This window comes from Pinus tabuliformis, chromosome J, assembly GCF_031772625.1.
Source record: "Pinus tabuliformis cultivar Carrire ecotype Pingquan chromosome J, CPIR1, whole genome shotgun sequence".
NCBI lineage: Eukaryota > Viridiplantae > Streptophyta > Pinopsida > Pinales > Pinaceae > Pinus > Pinus tabuliformis.
The window spans coordinates 918,154,106-918,168,041 of record NC_142295.1 but is presented as its reverse complement, the minus strand read 5'-3'; the positions used below and the strand labels follow the sequence as shown (position 1 = coordinate 918,168,041).

Genomic DNA, 13,936 nt, shown 5'->3' with positions numbered 1-13,936 from the left:
AGTCTCCACCACCTCTACCTAGAATTCTTGTCCTAACCTAATGTCTTGTTCATTCTTTCTACAACTCCATTTTTCTCAAGTGTGTATGGAGTAGTCTTTTTCCATGCTATACCACACTTCTTACAAAATTCTTCAAATTCCTTCTTGCAAAACTCTCCGCCGTTATCTGTACTCAACACCTTTATCTTCTTCTCTATCTGGTTTTCCACGAGAGCCTTAAATTCTTTAAACGTGTCAAAGACTTTAGATTTATTCTTGAGGAAATATATCCATGTATTCCTTGAGAAGTCATCTATAAAATATACATAGTACACAGACTTACCCAGTGATGGAACCTTCACAAGACCTAACACATCACTGTGCACAAGCTCTAATATCTATTTTTCCCTCTTACCACCAGAGGGGAAACTCACCCTATTCTGCTTCCCATATACACAATTTTCATAGAAATCAAAACCCAGAGAGTTATTATTCATACCTTCTACCATACCTTTACCATGAAGTATTCAAAGGCCCTTCTCTCCAATAAGTCCAAGCCTTTGATGCCATAGCATGGTCTTTTCTCCAGAGACCACTAGATTCTCTGCTCCACATTTAGGAACCACATAACTGTTTCACCCATCAATAACAGTTCTACCTTGTAGGTTGTATAGAGTTCCAATCCGAGCTACCCGCATCAATACTATTTCTCCCCAAACCATCTTGTATGTATATTTCTCAAACATTGTTTTTACACCTGCATCATCCAACTTGCTTACATAAATTAGATTTCTGGCTAATGCAGGAATATGCAGAACACCCGAAAGTGTTCTAATCCTTCCACCTTGCAACTTCAACTTTACTTTTCTGCGACCAATGATTCTAGCCTTCCTGTCAGCCCCCAAGAAGACATCACCACCATCATATTTCTCATACTCGCATAACCACTCTCTATGAGGAGTGAAGTGAAAGGATGCACCTGAGTCAATCAACCATGCCTCATGATCTACATTTGTACTTGAAGAAGAAGCCAAGTACACATCCCCACCTTCATCTGAGGTGGTTTTCACCTCTGAAGAAGGAGCATCATTATATCCATTTCCTTTCTCAGGAGATTTAGATTTACAGTACCTTTTGTAGTGCCTTTCCTTTCTACATTTCCCACACACCTTTACAATTTTTCTTGGAGATTTAGATCTGCCTCTAGATTTAGATCTCCCACTCAAGGACTTATTTTTGTTTATGTTCTGAGACCGTCCTCGTATAAACAAGGTATCACCATTCTGTCTCTCCATATTTTTCCATCTCATCTCCTCTGTCAGCAAGGCTGAGACTATTTCATCTAACTACGAGGCAATTGCATTGCTACCTATTGCAACAACTAGACTATCCCATGAATCTGGTAGAGAACACAACAAAATGATGCACTTATCTTCATTTGAAATTTTAATATCAATAGATAATAACTGGATTACCACAATATTAAATGCGTTCAGATTCTCTATCATTGAGTCTCCATCTTTCATCCTCAGGTTATACAACTTTTTATGTAGGAATAGTTTATTCACCAGATACTTAGATTGGTACAACGTCCCTAACTTGTACCACAAAGCCTTCACCGTAGCTTCCCTTGATACATTCAACAATACTGAATCTGAGGCATAATCATATTGTTCTTTTTGCCTTCTGATCCAACTTCTTCCATTATTCATCAGACACTCCCATTGGTTCAGTACCTGGATCTACCGCGATACAATGATCTTTATCCACCAACAAATCCTCCATCTTGAGTTTCCACAACTCGAAACTTTGACCATTAAATTTCTCAATTTCTATCTTTCCACTTCTCGCCATCTTCTTTCACCACCAGAATTGATCCTGCAGATCTACCACTGATCAAGGTCTACCACAGGCCCTAATAAAACCCCTAAACAACAAAGGAGTCCCCTTGAAGCCAAAATAGCTCTAATACCAAATGTAGGTTTTAACCCGGTACAGAAATTACTTGCATACAAATTCTAAACACATAAAATAAACAATGGCGAGATAATAAAACATAAAATAAATATACACAAAGATTTTCCCCTGGATCCCAAAACCGGGACTACCAGATTGATTTTTGCTTTTAGAATTCATATGCAGGTAATTTCCATACCAGGTTAAAACCTACATTTGGTATCAGATCTGTTTTGGATTTAAGGGGATGCCTTTGCTACTGAGGGGTTTTTCTCGGGCCTGTGGTAGACCCTGTTCAGTGGAAGATTTGGGGGATCGATTCTCTATGTATATTTTTTTTTATGTGTTATGCTCTCTCCATTGTTTATTTTCTATTTTTAGACCAGAGGAAGTAAACCTTTGGGGTTAGGATCTTCTCATCAAGCCCATCTACCAAGATATTTTCCTTGGGAAAAAAAACTTTATATACCATAAACTACTTCTTGTTCATCAAATTTCTAAAATTTTGAGTGTATATGCCATAAATATGTATTTAAATATAAATACTAATATATATTTACACAAGAATCTAGTAAATATTGTTTGGGCAAATGCAGTTATAGAAGGGGCAAGATTCATAGTGAAGAACCAGTGCCTATCCACAATCTAGGCAGCTGCAAGTCCTTGTGGTGACAAAGCATTGGGACAGGGCCAAACATGGACTTTCAACATCTTCATAGGAACAACACAAGAGAGAATCTAGGTTCGTACCAGATGCGCCTTCAATGTGAGCGGGCGAGGTAGGTGCAACACTAGTGACTACGATGGGTTGCACAATTATCAAGACTACATAAGTGTCCCTGCGATTCTTTTTGAATATGCACTCAATTAGTATCAGAATCTAGATTTCTATGACATACCTTTGGTTGATGGTTTTAATATTCCTCTCTCTGCAACTCCATCCAATTCCAATTACAAAACAATAGGATGCAGAAGAAACATCAATGCCATCTACCCTTTAGATTTGAGAATAACTGATGGGTGAAAAAAGTGCTTTTGTTGCTTTCAACAAGCCTGAATGCTACTGCATGAGTGACCATGCAAACAAATGCGGTCCAAAATTCTATTCAAAATTTAAGGGGCAGTTTCCATAGGCGTACAACTATGCTAAGGACGATGCTATCATCATCTTTACCTACCCTTTTGATGCTAATGACAAAATTGTCTTCTGTGGTAATTAACAACATAATATCCTAGTAAAGTAAATATAACTAAATAAAGGAAACTCGCTCTATGCCAAGTATGATAGTCTTAGCACCTTCACTGGCACTTGTGGTGCTGATTACTAAACATCACTAAATAAAGTCAACTCTGTGTAGTAGCATATTCACAATAAGAATGCACTTGTATTTACATGCCAAGTTTTATGCAATATGGAAGAGAGTTAATTTTGAGGTATAGATGAGTTGGGTTTTTTGGTGGAGACTAGACTTCACTAATTCACAGGTTCAAACTTCATGAGAAGGGTTGAGGATGAGAGGGGTTGAGGATAGAAGTCATTTTGGAGAATTAAACTTCCCAATGAATATCCAGACTAAACCAAATCTCACACAATCCTGATAATTTTATTATATGAATAATGAGTTCTAGAACTCTCACAATAATTACCCTCGATCTCTTTAGTCCAAACTTAAACCAAAAGCTATCACACCAATCCAATGGAAATTTCCACGTTTACACTTGATGCCAACATAATTTCCTAGTACCAGATAACTTAACATTAATTTTTGAGATGGTAACTATGCACTGGCCATTGATGAAATGAATATAGTTGTTTATCTAATTTAAAAAAATCTTAAAATATACCCAAAAAATTTACTGCCACCACATTTTTTTACTTCACACGGTTTTTGTTTTAAGAAAAAGAGAATTATGTTTTGGATAGAAGACCGTGAAAATAAAACTTATAATGTTAATCATGCAATGTTCAATGAAACGAATGACAATAGTATAATTGATTCAAGAGGTTCATTGCACTAAGAGGCTTATTTTACATCTCATTATGAGAGTGATGTGTAATTCTGTTATAATTGAGTCAAGAGGTTCATTCAACGGAGAGGCTCATTTTATAGCTCAACATGAGAGTGATGTGTAATTTCATTTGTGGTCAACTTAGAGTTAATAGTGTCTCTTTTCAAATAAAATAAAATAAAATATTATTTAAATTGAAAAATAATGTTGGCTACAATCAAAATAAAAAACAAATACACATATTTGGTTAGTTTTACTTAAAAATATTATATAACATAGTCCTACTCTAACTGTGCTTGCTTTATTAGTTATTCATATTACAACTCAATACAAAGGGGATATTGTGAAAATATTTCACTCTCACTCTTAGTTATATACTAGATCCATTTTAACGTTGGATATATCAAGCACTGGGAGGGATCAAATATCTCAAGGTACAAACCTTTTTTTGAGTGAAAAACTTGAGGATAGGTTTTCACATCGAGAGATTCTATCTCTCTCGGCGCTTGATAGATCCAAGATTAAAATGGATCTAGGCTAGTTTCCATGGAAAATTTATGGAACATCTAATTATTCTAATCAGTTTAGATATTCTAAATATGTCTAAGTTTAATATGTCATTTTAATTTTAATTTTTTTAGTTACCTAAGTTTATAGAGATGATAAAAACTACTAATAACTTGAATGATGAAAAATTATGAAATAAAAATTTTGAATGCAAAGCGACAATGTAACAGTGTTGAATGATAGAAAATGCAAATAATAAGAATGTAGCAAATTACAAATAGTCTTCATTATGATCAATCTCAAACTATTTTCTTCTATTGTTCTTATTATCACACTTGTTAGTCTTGCCATCTATTACTATGGATCATATGAAAAGGGTGGTTGAAATCATAGACCATTCAAATCTTTAGTTAGGATTATTGTAGTAAATGTCATACCTTGTCCCTCTTGCGCTCTAATATTAATAGTAGTTTTTTACAAAGTCAATAATTGTGACTTATGAAGTGTTAAACCCAAACAAGTTTCAATGGTAGTTGTTTTCTATTACCTCATTTGAATGTAAAGTGACTAACAATGTTGAATGATGGAAAATGAGAAGAACAAAAATGTAGTCAAATACAAATAGTTTACAGTTTCAAGAAGAAAATATTTCAGGTAAGTGAACATTTTATTTAAGATGAAAACTCAAGTATTTTATTTATGGTTGAATTATTGTAACACAAAAATCAATGCACGAAATCAATATTTTTTTTTGTACTTACGTTGAAATCAATGCACACTATTAATCTAATCACTTTGAAATTAGTGTACATCATAAATTTAGCTACATGAAATCAGAAATCAACATCTACATTGAAATCAATGCATCTAGTGAAAGCATTCAAATAGATTTAGAAATCAACATCTGTACTTAAATCAATGCATCTGGTTCAAGTAATCAAATAGGATTATAAATCAACATGCACACTAAAATCAATGCATCTAGTGCAAGCAGTAAAATAGGATTACAAATCAACGTATATAATGAAATCAATGCATCTAGTGCAAGCAATCAAATAAGATTAGAAATCAACAAATACATTAAAATAAATGCATATAGTGTAATCAATTAAATATGATAAAAATAAACATATACATTGAAATCAATGCATCTATTTTAGTGAATAACGTTGTATCTCCCCCTCCCTCTCTCCTCTATTTCTCTCTTTCTCTCTTCCATTTCTCTCTCTCTCCCGCCATGTATATCTATATTTACTTCCATATCACCTTATTTGTGTCTCTATCTCACCCCCCAAACACACGCACACACACTCTCTTTCTCTCCCCCCCCCTTTCTCTATCTCTCTCCCCCTTCTCTCCCTCTCTCCCTTTCTCTGTCTCTTTGTTCAATGCATGTATCAATAATTTTTTTGTACTAACACTGAAATCAATGCACACTACTATTCTAATTACTTTGAAATTAATGTGCATGATACACCTAGCTCTATCAAATCGGAAATACACATTTACATTGAAATAAATGCATCTAGTGCAAACATTCAAATAGAATTAGAAATCAACATCTATGCTGAAATAAATGAATCTAGTGCAAGCATTCAAATAGAATTAGAAATCAACATTTACACTAAAATTAATGCATCTAGTGGCGCATTCAAATAGAATTAGAAACCAACATTTACACTAAAATCAATGCATCTAGTGCAAATAATCAAATGGGATTAGAAATCAAACAATCGAATAGGATTAGAAATCGACATGTACACTGAAATCAATGCATATAGTGCAAGAAATTAAATAGGATTAGAAATCAACATTTACACTGAAATTAAAGCATATAGTGCAAACAATCAAGTAAGATTAGAAATCAACAACTACATTGAATTAAATACATCTAGTGTAATCAATGTAATAGGATTAGGAATCAACATCTACACTGAAATCAATACATCTATTTTAGTGAATAACATTGTATCTTCCCCTCCATTTTCCCCCCATATCTCTCACTAAGCCCTCCGTCTCTCCTCTCTCTCTCTCTCCTGTCATCTATATCTATATCTCCCCCCATCTCTCCTTGCTTGTTTCTCTATATCACCCCCAAACACACACACTCTCTCCATATCTATCTATCTTTCCTTCCCTCCTCTTTGTCTCTCTCTTCTTCCCTCTCTTCCTTTCCATCTATATCCCTATCTCCCTCCTTCTCTCCATCTTTGTATCTCTATCTCACCCCCTAAACATGCGACACTCTCATATCTATCTATCTATCTATCTATCTATCTATCTATCTATATATATATATATATATATATATATATATATATATATATATATATATATATATCACCCACCCTCCCTCTTCATGTGCCCTTCTCTCTCTTCCCATTCTATCCCTCTCTATCCTTCTCTCTCTCTCTCTCTCTCTCTCTCTCTCTCTCTCGTTGTACTTCTTCTTCCCTTCCTTCTTCTCCTCCTCCAACTCCATATTTATCTCCCTTCCTCTCACCTTCTCTCTATCAAGTACTCTCTCTCTCTCTTTCTTCCACCTCCCTCTATCTCTCCCAAATCATACTCTTTCTCTCTTCACCCTCCAACTCTATCACTATCTTCTCCTTACATTTTACATTTTGCATCCATATTACTTACTTACTTATGTACTTACTTACATTACCCCTACACATCTCCCGTATACATCTACATATTTTCTTTTGAAACAATTTGAAATAATTACCTACAATACACACACATACACATCATATATTACGTGTATGTGTAATATATATATCCTAACATTTAAAAATGTTGACACACTTACATTACATCACTTTCTTACATTACATTACTTATTTACATTACACACATCTCCTATATATATAGATATTTCCCGACATTTAAAAATTGTTGACAAACTTATATTACAATACTTACTTACATTACATACATCTCTCATATAGTGAGTTGTAGAGTGCCTCTCGACGCAATCACTATTAGTTATAAATAAAATATTTATATGTCTATATAAAATACGGTAATTTTATATCAACTTTAAAATTCTTAAAAAAATAAAATAAAGTTGATATTATTTATATTTTCATATTTCAATTGGATATGTAAATATACCATTTTAATACCCACGTTAACTAATTCATTTTAATATCAACTTGAGAAATAAATAAATGAAGATATATATATATATATATATATATATATATATATATATATATATATATATATATCAACCATAATAAAATATTTCATTGTGTAAAGAGAATAAGTAATTGAAAGTAAAAAGATGGAATTTCTTCCTTATAACAATAACGAGAAGGAGATGTATAATTAATTCAATTCTTAATATAAAAATAATATATGACATTTAAAAAATATTAATAGTAATTAAAAAATTCAACGTGCATCATAAAAAATATTTCAATATATAAAATTAAGTAATATTGAAATGTATTTAAAAATATATTAATAGAAAAAAATTAATATGGATAATTTAATCCATAAATAAAATATCTCAATGCACATATTAACTAAATTATTTGAGTGTCAATAATTTAATTATTATATATGGTTTAAAGAAGTGATAATAATAATGATGTCTATATATTATATATGGTTTAAAATAATAATAATAATAATAATAATGATGTCTATATATTATAAAAATATTTTTATCATTTTATCTTTTTACTCAAAAAAATGGTGAATCATCCCTCATGGATGACATCATCATCTTCAATTCTATTGGTTTTTATAAAGTTGATTTTGGTTATACATTTTTGTTTTGAGACCCATTTTTAACCTCAAAATTTCTAATTATAAATAATTTTAGTCACTTATATAGGTCAAACTTATAATTATACTTATATATATTATAAAAGTCAACATATATAGTTTTAATCCAAACCATTGCATTCTATAAAAAAAATTAAATTAGATTGAGGATGATATTAAAAGGGTTAGCATCAATGTCTCATCATGACCTACAAAAGTCTTGATTAAACTATAGTAGGTTCGGTTTTCATTATAATACATTAATTTTAAGATAGTACAGAATTTTTGGCTTATGAAATCGAATGAAGTTGACAAGGCCCACTATTATCTGGTTCTAACGCGAATTGTGAATCGCTTGTTGCAATTCTCAGCAATGAAGCTCAACAATGGGCATGACGCTCTAAAACAACTTATGAATCTCCTCTATATCAAGCAGCCAGAGTGAAATAGATCCATATAAACATCCATCTCATCAGAGAATTATGTCCGTGGAAGCTTTACAATTTTTATATTTAAAAAACTATAATTACAAAAAAGGGGCAAGTTTCTCATTAATTTTTTTTATTAAAAAAATCACAAAAAAAAGGTTAAGTTTTATATTTAAAAAATTACTAAAACTTTAAAATAAAATTTCACAGTTTTATGATTATATTGGATGATAATCATTAGCAGGTTGGACAATATCCATTACAGGAATTATGGCTCACTACAAAACGATGATAATTTGTCTGAAATTCAATTAAACATATTCATTTTTTTGATCCACCACGAAGATTTTTTTTTTTTATCCACCACAAACATTAATTTACACACTTCTTGCTGAATAAATTCAAATCTCAAAGGGATAGTGATTGAGATATAAATTTCTTCAGATGTGGAGATAACTTGAAACTATATCTAGCATCTCATTGACTTGGAGTTGACACGTGTCCCATTTAAATAAAAACAAAATATCCTTTAAATTGAAATTAATGTGGGATATAATCAAAATAACAAATAAATGTACATATTTTCTTAGTTTTACTTAAAAATATACAACATAGTCCCACTCTAAATGTGCTTTCTTTATGGATTGTTAACATTACAACCCAATACCAAAGGGGATATGGTGAAAATATTTTACTCTTACTCTTAGTTATTAATAATTGTCAGTTATAAATAAAATATTTCAATATCTGTATGAAATAAGATAATTTTATACCATTTTTTTTTTGAAGTAATTAAAAGAAAACAAATAAAGTTGATATTATTTATATTTCCATATTTTATTTGGATACATAAATAGACCATTTTTGTTAACTAATATGTTGACACCTAATCAATGTCAGGATTGGGTGAATATAATGCAAATAAACAATAAGTAATATGAAGAGTCATCGAGAGATGAAGTGAACAGTCTTTCCCTCTTGTATATAATAAAGACCAACCTAAAGGAATATGATAGACGAATCAATTTTACTTTGAGGAGTTACTACCTGGCCTGACATGGTATCAGAGCCAGCTCCCAAAATAGTTGTAACTCCCTTCTGCCTACTGCACTCTTTGTCCACTGCCCTTGTGCGCTCTGTCTGCCATAAGCGATTATGACCCATTCTACGCCCACTACATAATTATTCTGCGCTCACTGCATAATTTTATTCTGAGTAGACTGAAGGCCATCTCTGCCATGTGTCAGGATGGACTGTTGAACCGTTGCTCATTCCACGTTGCTGCATTGAGAGCATTACTGCTGTTGCGTTGAGAGCACTACTGCATTGAGTGCATGAATTGTGTCCATGACCAAGTTTACTGCGTGAAACTTGCTGGTGCATGAATTGAAGACTCTAGTGTGTGAATCAAAGCTACTAGTGCGTGAATCAAAGATCTACGAGGGTATGTTACATTCGCTTCTATTTGGGGAGCCTGATGAGAACATTGCCATTGTGCTTTCAACAATCAATCCGTAATAATTGATTTCGATATTCAGCTATGTGTTAAAAATTTTGAAGGGCTTCATATAATGCTACATCCTCTAGTTAATTTCTATGTGGCCTATGGCTATTAGAGGCATTTGAAGTAATGACGTTATTTGATGTATATATTATTGATAAGTTTCAGTCTCAAAAATCTGAATCAGTTTGAGCCATAGCTTGCTCCTTCAGATGGTTTGATTGTTTACGTTTCACTCCAGACACATCAAGGAAGGTAATACAGTGATTGTCATGGGTGTTGTTCAGTGGCATGAGAGTGTTTTGATGAACGGGTATCCACTGATTGTCAATTGAGAAAATTCCTCTTGCTAGGAAATGTTGAAGGATTGATTATTTCATGTAATGAGACCACAAAGTTTGATGGAATACCGTTTTGATAATGGAGTGCTAGGAAACGTTACAGTGTTCATTAATACATTGTCTTTTTTCCTTTGTAATTTTAAATTTTTTTGAAGGGCTGCATTGGGTGATCAATGTAAAAAGAAACCGATATATATTTTGAATAGTGCGTATTACCAAAAAAAAAAAGGCCGATATATATCTCTTGGGTATTGACATTTGCTGTCAATTTGAGTTTGTTGTCCAGTCATATCAGAACTATATTTTTTTCCCATTAAGAGTAAAAGTTTTGCAACAGAAGTTTTTTTGTTACAGTATGCATTCAATCATATCCATTGTGGGAATAGTTCTCACTGGCAAAGAGAACTATCCTGAGTGGTCCCGGATGATAAAACACGCACTCATTTTCAATGAGTTGTGGAAAGGAGAGTGTGTTGGAGACGAAGACAAAGAGATAGAACAACCTACCTTAGACAAAGAGCTCGTCATTTGGGAAAACAAGAATAGCAAAGCTTATGCATTAATCGCAGCATCTATAAATGAAGAGGTGAGTCGCCATATTTCGCCATTTTCAACTGCTTTTGAAGCCTTACAAAAGCTAAAAGAACTCTATGATTCACATTCTGCACTTGAAGTTGTTCAACTCATGATTAAACTCTTCACTTTTGAACTGTAAAATAATGATCCTCTTGCTCTTGCATCTGAAGTAAAGTCTATAATGCATGATATCAAATCCACTACGGTTGAATTAGATATTCCTCTTATCGCTCTTCTCAAGGCACTTTATCCTACTTACTCCAATTATATTGAGTCATTGCAAGAAAATGGAAATCTCAAAGATATCACCTTTGACTCTCTTGTGAAAAAGTTTGCTGAAAGAGAGAAAGATTTTGGAAAGAAGACAGCGCCTGAATCTTCTGAAGAGGCTGTGTGCCTTGCTCATAAAGAAAATAATCCTGCTCAAGATTCTTCCAGAGGAAGAGGTGGTCGAAGAGGAAGAGGAAGATATTTTAGAGGAAGGGGGGGTAGACACTCTCAAGGAGGAAAGGCAGATTTTCACTGCATACGCTGCAAAAGAAATGGATCACATGATGCCTCTACATGCAAGTTACCATGGGACAAAATTGAGTAGCAAAGAAACCAATAGAAAGGTAAAACTGATGATACAAACAAAGGTAAAGCACCTGAATCCGCTCACTATGTTGTGGCACAATCTAATATTGGAGTAAATGAAGATTTATTTAATGCTTCACTTGCTTCTTGGAAAAATGATTGGTTGCTTGATTTAGGAGCAACGTGCCACATGACTCATAGAAAATATTTTTTTACTGCTCCATCAACATTGTCAGTAAATTCTTCAAAAAAATGATTGGTTGCTTGATTTAGGAGCAACCTACCACATGACTCATAGAAAAGATTTTTTTGAAGAATTTACTGACAATGTTGATGGAGCAGTATACTTTGCAGACCAATCAAAAATCAAGCCATCGGGGCTTGGCACAATTAGGCTTAAACTGCCTAGTCTTCCAGACTTTCTTCTGCATCATGTTATATATCTCCCACAGCTCAAGAGAAACTTCTTGTCCTTGGTCCACATCTGCCACCAAGGTCACTCCATTCATATGTTTGATGGCAAGCTTGAGGTAAGAAATGCATCTGACCACTCAGTTGTCATGAGGGGAATAGAAGAAGAAAGGATTCTCAAGCTGCAAGGAATCTCTGCTCGTGCACAACATTTCTCATACAATTCTCATTATGAAGAAGGTACACTTCCATCAAGTTTATTATGGCATGTTAGATTTGGACATTTGAACTATGACAACCTCCACTTGTTGAAGAAAAATGGTGTTGCTGGTTTGCCTACAATTCCTAGGAAACTTAAGCAATGTGATGCTTGCATTCTAGGAAAGCATAGAAACAGTCTTTTCATGATTCACATTCAAGAGCACATAGAAAACTTGAACTCATTCGTCATATTTATGTGGTCCAATGCTTTTTCCTTCTGCAAATGGAAACAAATATATAACGACATTTATTAATGACTACACCAGAATGTGTTGGGTTTATTTATTGAAGAACAAATCTGATGCTTTTCAAACATTCAAGAACTTTCATAAATGGATTGAAAATGATGCACAATCTCATATTCGGTCTATTCGCACTGATAATGGAAAAGAATACACATCAAATGAATTTGAAAACTATCTTCACCAACATGGGATCAAACATCAAACAATTGTGCCTTATAATCCCCAACAGAATGGTGTAGCTGAAAGAATGAATAAGACAATCTTAAATATGGTACGATCCATGCTCTTCTTAAAAAATGTAAAGATAATGTTTCGGGCTGATGCTATTCTATGTGCTGCATATATAAAGAATAGATGTCCATCTAATGCTATTAGAAACAAGACTCCATATGAAATGTGGGATGGACATGTTCCTTCGGTAAAGCATCTCAGGGTATTTGGTTCCACTTGTTATGCCTTGATACCAAAGGTAGATGGAAACAAACTTGGTGCTAGAAGTCATAAATGTATCTTCCTGGGGTATTGAAACACCTCCAAAGCATATTGTCTCTATGATGAAGTAGAAAAAATGTTTTTTGTATCTAGAGATGTAATTTTTCTTGAATCATAAAAAACTGACAATGTTGTTGAGCAGCAACTTGATCGCTTGGATAGATTCGCAAAAGCAAAATCATTTCAAGAATTTGATAATCAAATTCCACATCTTGAAGGGGGGATTCCTATACTAGATCAACATGTGGAATCTTCTTCTGAAGAACACTCTCCCCTGCATGAAACTCCAACAACGGATGATGCTTTAAGTGATGTGATTGATAGAATTGGGAGACTCAACCTTGATTCAGTCCCAACTCAATCAGCGGAGCAGCCTGGACCATCTGAGAAAGGTCCCCCAAAGTGGCTGACAAAGACACTTGAAAGTGTTCATCCTGATGAGGTTGGAAAGACAGGAACTAGAAATTCAAACCGACAAAATGGAGGTGATGTAGATGACTCTAATTCACCTGTTGATATGGATGTTTCTTATGATTGTGAATTGAACTTGTCTACATATTTTGAACCAAATTCCTTCGAAGAAGCTGCTTCTCATGATGAATGGAAAGAAGCGATGCAAAAGGAGTATGATGCCCTCATAAAGAATGGCACTTGGAAGCTGGTTGATCCTCCATTAGGAACCAAACCAATTGGCTGCAAGTGGGTCTACAAGAACAAGTATAAAGCTGATGGCTCACTTGACAAGCACAAAGCTAGGCTTGTGGAAAAAGGTTTTGCACATAAGGAAGGGGTCAATTATGAGGAGACTTTTACCCCCACAGCAAAATGGGCTACCATCTGGACACACTTTTCCCTAACAGCTCAAAATGGTTGGAA

General features: G+C 33.6%; 1 pseudogene; it reads left to right on the top strand.

The window, feature by feature from the left end:
• Positions 1–2,461: 2,461 nt before the first annotated feature.
• Positions 2,462–3,155, top strand: LOC149229751 (pathogenesis-related thaumatin-like protein 3.3 pseudogene; annotated as a pseudogene).
• Positions 3,156–13,936: the final 10,781 nt, after the last annotated feature.